The sequence below is a fragment of the Oreochromis aureus genome, linkage group 14 (genome assembly GCF_013358895.1).
Source record: "Oreochromis aureus strain Israel breed Guangdong linkage group 14, ZZ_aureus, whole genome shotgun sequence".
Lineage (NCBI taxonomy): Eukaryota > Metazoa > Chordata > Actinopteri > Cichliformes > Cichlidae > Oreochromis > Oreochromis aureus.
In genome coordinates this window covers 32758438-32764437 of record NC_052955.1, presented here as the reverse complement: position 1 = coordinate 32764437, position 6000 = coordinate 32758438, and positions in this window count along the sequence as shown.

Below are 6000 nucleotides of genomic sequence, written 5' to 3'. Positions count from 1 at the left end.
AATCACATTATATTTCTCAGTAATGCAGTAATGTGACACTTTACGGTACTAAATCCAGCAATCCCATTACAGTTATTTTTTTATTATATCATTACTTTCAATACAAACTGCATGACAGCCGGACAGAATGAAAACTAAACATCAGACATATCCTTTTTCTTACACGTGGAGGAAGGAGGAAAATGGTGGAGCAGTCTACAACTTACAAGGAGTGGACTTACTCCTCTTACTTTTATTTTTATTGCACAAAAGGACAAGAGCGCAATGGTAAAATGTAAACATCTGCACAGACAGTATGCTAACACAAAGCTAGCAAAGATCTCAGAGTGATGATAAGCTGACTGAGTGCACACCCCAGCCCAGCTTCCAGAGCCTGAACTTTAACAGGTAACAAAAAGCAGTGATGAGCGGTCAGGCTTGCCACATTGTAGATTTGATTTCCTGTACATGCTTGTACAGAATCGCTGTGGGTAATGCCTGGGCATATTTTTGTGTGGTTACGTAAACACTAAAAACCTATATGTAGGACAGGAATACGTGTTGGCCTATAGAACTGTAGTCTCAGGTTTATATTGTTACCTAATGATAATAATGTAATAATGCATTTCAGATCATGTTACAGAGTAATATAACAGGTAGTATAATTAATAACTTTCTGATTAAGCAGCATATTTTATTAAAGATTGTCTTCTTGCCTTTGTTATATTTTGTAAACTTAGATAACTGAGCTTTTTATGGATTTCAATTATAGTAAATTGCCTTTGTGTAGATGTCAGGGATATCACAACACTATGAGCTACTACATCTGTCATTTTGAGTTCAGCCCTGAAGCTATAGGAGCACCAGAGAATTTCTAGCTGCAGTTTCCCGATTAACTTCAACGACATGTAAGTTTCTGGCGTTTAGTCTTCCAATGTGTAGTTTTCCTCTGGAAACGAGTGCCATTAAGATGTGTGTCCTATTGTAAGTTCTTAGTCTACCAATAAGCATGCATTAGCAGAATGCTTGTGTTTTATGTGTACTGTTGCTTTCCCTGAAAGAAAAACTATATGTTTAAAAGAGTCTGCATTCACTAGTGTATGTTTGGTGATGCAATTGCACCCACGTCAGTACGAATTCATGCTTATGTGTATTTGCGTGTGCCTGGGCGTGTGCTTGACGCATGTGTTATGGTGGCAGTGGGATTAGGAATCGATTAAGAGGAAATTGGACTGCAGTTGGACAGGAGGGAGGGAGGAAGAAGGGAGGGATGGTGGGGAGGCCGCTCAGCTCTGGCAGCAGCAGCAGCCTGTGGCATGATTACAGTGTGCCTCCAGAGCAGGCCAGCCACCAGCTTGTTTGTAGGGGATTAGAGAGGGGAAAGAAATGAATCATATTTCTAAGTCCTGAGTGTATCCCTGTCTGTGTGTCTGTGCTTCACGGTCCATATGCTGCCTCTGGGGGATTACAGGAGCATGCTGCCTGCAGAGTACAGGACATCTATCTATCTATTGAATTCACTCTGCTCATGATTTAGTAACAAAAATCAGTCTTTTCATGTCACAGAGTGTAGCATTATAATTTCAAGTGTAACTGGGTAAATGAACAGCCATTGAATTCTGTTAGTGACTGCAGTCTCATGCTCATTGTTAATGAGCTTTTTGGGTTAGCCAGAGTTACGCTGTGTCACCATGAGGCTGAACCCAGCTCTGTGTTCTCAGGCTAAATCCCAGTCAGAAGTCTCTCTGTTACTGGGCAGCCTGAGGAATAACCTCAGCCGCCTCGGTTGTGTGGTACATATCGTTTTTTTACCTTCACTATGTTCCAGGAGACTGTCAGGATCACGTACCTTACCTGCTAACCTTGTTATATCATATATTAAGTTGGTGTAGTTTGAAACAAATGGTGAAATGGTCCCTCTGGAAACTTCTCTGTAATGTTCAGCTCACCCTTTGGTGCAACATTTCTATTGTCAAGTATGCTTAATTCCCTTTTCTTTAAAGGTAATCCGGAGCTGTAATGACTACTGACTAGTTCGGCAGATTTTAAAGGTATATTTGAGAACTACTACTTTTTTTGAAGGTCCTAAGTCATCTCTGACGCTGCCAGTCAGTTTTGAATTACTGTGCCCACAGCTTCTCTGGTTTTAAACCAAATGCCTGTTGACATGTCCTCCTGGCCATAATGACTTTTAATGGTCCAAGAAAGCATGGTTTTGAAAGCGCAATGTCCATCATATACACTCTAAACTCCAGAACTTGTGGTATATAGAACAACTTTATCATGGATTCCTGTAGCCCAGAAGCTGGACAACCATTACAGTAGTATAACATATATATATATATAGAGAGAGAGAGAGAGAGAGAGAGTGATAATGGCAATTGCTGGTGTTCATTTTTAATGGCCTAAACCTAAAATTATTATTTTCAATGTCCTTTTTTTGAAATAGGGAAACTTCTCTGTCATGACTAACCTGTTGAAGCATGTTGTAAAGCTCACGCGTGTAGTTAGGGTCTTCCACAGCATTATAACGTCCTCTCAGAAAGAGGCTATGTGCTTACAGAGCTTTAATGTCATGCTCAGTGTTACTGATGGCCTTTAAGGAGCCTTCTCCATATAAGCTGTGTAAATTTTATGCTCATTGCCAAAATGCTCCTTTAGCAAAGACTAAGCCTTTCTGAATCCTCTGTCCAAGACAACATGGAGACAGCTGTTAAAGTTTTCTCGGTCATCCTCTTGTGTACTGTTCCAGAAAATAGAAACAATCTCCAGGGTTTCTATTCTTGCTCTCACTGCTGTGATTAATAGATTTAATGGATGTTTGGTACTGAAGATTGTCACTATCAAAAACAATTAATCTCCTTCTTTTTAATTTTTTGCTCTTTTCAGCATTTTTTGAAGCAGGTAATGTAACCACGTCACTGACGTTGTCAAGGGAGCTGTGGTGAGATAGTGGTGAGAGTTTAACTGTGGTTGGTATTATTGTCTTGGACTGGTAACTCAATACTTTGAGATTTGTCCTTTTGTATGCACAACTCCTATCGGTAAGGATATATTTTAATCTTTTTTTTCCTGCTGTCCTGTTACAAAACATGACTCCATATTTTCATGATCGTCAGGTACGATTCTCTAAACACAGTTTGGCTGAGGTTCCTGAACTCGCAGAAATAAAGGTAGAGTAAAAGTAATTCTTGTTACTCAAGGTACAGTCTATAGAAATATACCCTCAAAGCTGCGTCAACACAATCAGCATTTCACGTGAGGTGAAGTGGGCATGACCTAATCTAAAGTTTATTCCACTTCAAGGAAGCTGAAGCTGAAGGGACTGCCTATGAGATACTGGTGACTGACGTTTGAAAGTGTAGTAAAAACATTAGAAGTTATATGAAAAGCATTCATTATGCTAACTTTTTTTAAGGACCCTCTGGGTTTGAATGTGGGGCTGTTGTTCTCCCTGTGCCCTGTGGGTGTTTTTTGTGTACCTTGGTTTTTACTCACTGTACAAAGCCTTGCATATTAGATTAATCTGAACTAGCTGTTTGGTGCCTGAAACTGCTATATAAATGCCACTCCATTTCCAAGTATATGAATGAATAACAGTAATAATATATGTCAAACTTATACCAGAGATACCTTTATCACCTCTTTATGTCACGGTGTGCAGGGGCAGACTGTGTGTGGGTTTGTATAGAGTACCCAAGAGTAGACAGAGGCGAAGAGGCGAAACTTGAAAGCCAAACGAACCTTTATTTGGCTAGTTGCAGGTAAAAACATGGAAACTGAGAAAAAAACTATGAACAACTATGAAATACTGAATAAACTGAGGAATGCTGGGAGAACTAAGACCTAGAATTATGACATAAACTGTTACAAAAAACTATGACCAGACATGGGGTGAAACACACATGAGGTGATGAGGGGAAGTGGAGACACATGAGGACACAGCTGACTCGAATGAAACATAATGACAACACAGGGGAGAGTAACATTGGACACGCTAACATGAGACACGGACTTTCAAAGTAAAACAGGAAACATGACAGGCACAGACTAGACACTGAACTAAACCTAAGAACAAACTCTTAACCAGAATAACACTGAAACTTATCCAAACAGGACAACTAAAGAATCAGAAAATAAACCATAATACAGAAAAAATACCAAAATACAAGAAATAGAAAATGCTGTGTCAAAATGACCCAGAACCATGACACTTTAAATATTCCACACACTTGTGGTATTTACATTTGTCTGTTGTTGCCATATTGTCTGATTTGGAGAGGAGAATGTCATTTTGAACATTAGTGAATGAGTATTTTCAGTTTCACTTTTCCAGGTGCCTCATCAGGGGAAATGGGAGAAATGTCTAAATTTGCAGCAAGCAGTGCATCCCACAGCCCTGTGACCAGTTTGCAGAAAAGTCTACAAGCTCCAAAATGCCATTGCTTTAGAGCTTCCATAACGTCTGAATTGTGTTCGGTAATACGTTTAAACCAGTCTCTCTGGGTTTCCTTTTCCTCTTCGGGACTTAATATAATAACTGACTCGTGTGCTTCTTTGTGGTTTTAATACAGCTGAATCAATTTCCCCAGTTTGTTGCAATCTTCCCTTGCATTTTCATCCTTTTTTGTAAGCTCTTTAATTTCATGTGTGAGTCCTTTTGTTTTTTTCCCCACATTTGATTTGTATTCTGTCTGAAGACTTTCAATTTTTCAAGTCAGTGCCCTTATTTCAAGCTTGGTTGTCCTCCTTTCCTCTATTTTCCTCGGGCATTTCACTAGTCTCACTCATTTTGTTAGATAAACTGTATTCCCAGCAGCTCAAAAGCTTAACTTTGTCGGTAACGCAAATTTGCAACCCAAAAAAGCACATTGGCCGAGCGCATCCCCCAAGTACAACAAGCCAAACAGGCAAAACATTTCCCAAATGAACAAACAGCAGCCTTTAGAAACTGTTCAAACAGAAGCAATCGACACCTTTGATGACATTGATCTGTTCATGTCACCGAGTGATTTTCCTCTGTTTTTGCACCATAGATTATTTAATAATTTTCAGATAATCCCACAAAAAATGATCCAAAAGGCACCAACACAACAAAACACAGAGGTAAGGCCCAGTTCAGTGAGTCGAATTAGCCAGCTATGGCTGCCTGTGCCTGAGGCTCTATCAGTCAAACATCCACATATACTTAACATTAAGCCTAAGAAATATCCAAAGGATGAGTTATAAAAAAAAGTCAACCCAGTATATTTTTTTTCCTCCTGTCTGTAAATATGTTCATTTCATAGCTGAAGTTGGGATTCTTTGGGACTGACTTGCTTGTCCTGTAAGAATCAACACTGATTTTTAGTTGTGGATTTTGTTCCTTGATCTAATCTGAGGGGTCTGACTGATGCTCAGACTGACAGTAATTGATCTAAGGCATTAGTGAATATTATAACTTTACTCTTCTTTGTGACTGGCTGACAGATCAACAGCACTACAAGAAAGCGTAGACCACAGACAAGTTCCCATCACATCTAATAGCAAACACTCCCTGCAGGTTGACCTGCCCATGGACTGCCTTTGTACTACCCCGGTTGAGCATAAAATAAGGATAAAACATATAGAAGGCAGTAGATAGGGACAAAAGACAGCCTATGTGGTTCCCGGAAGCACAGCTAAAACCTTTCATCCAGTGCACTTTGCGCAACCCCCATAAAGCTGACCCTCTGGCCTATCGGTGGCAGGAACACACAGAAACATCCATCAATCCAAAGTAATCTGCCTGTCTCTCGTACTTCAGTTTGGACCCGGTGTGGTGGTGAGACTCGGTATTATGGTTAGTTCTAATCTGTTTTCTCTCCTCTCTGCCCTGCTCCCTCTCATTTCAGCCTTATGCCCACTGAACCTCTTGTATGGATTAGTGGGACACTCCCAGAAACTGATTCCCAATGTCCCCCACTATAGATGTCCCAGTGCTCCATTTTCTTCTCTTGCAGTAGAGGTGGGCGGATCGATCCAAATATCGATAGTATTACC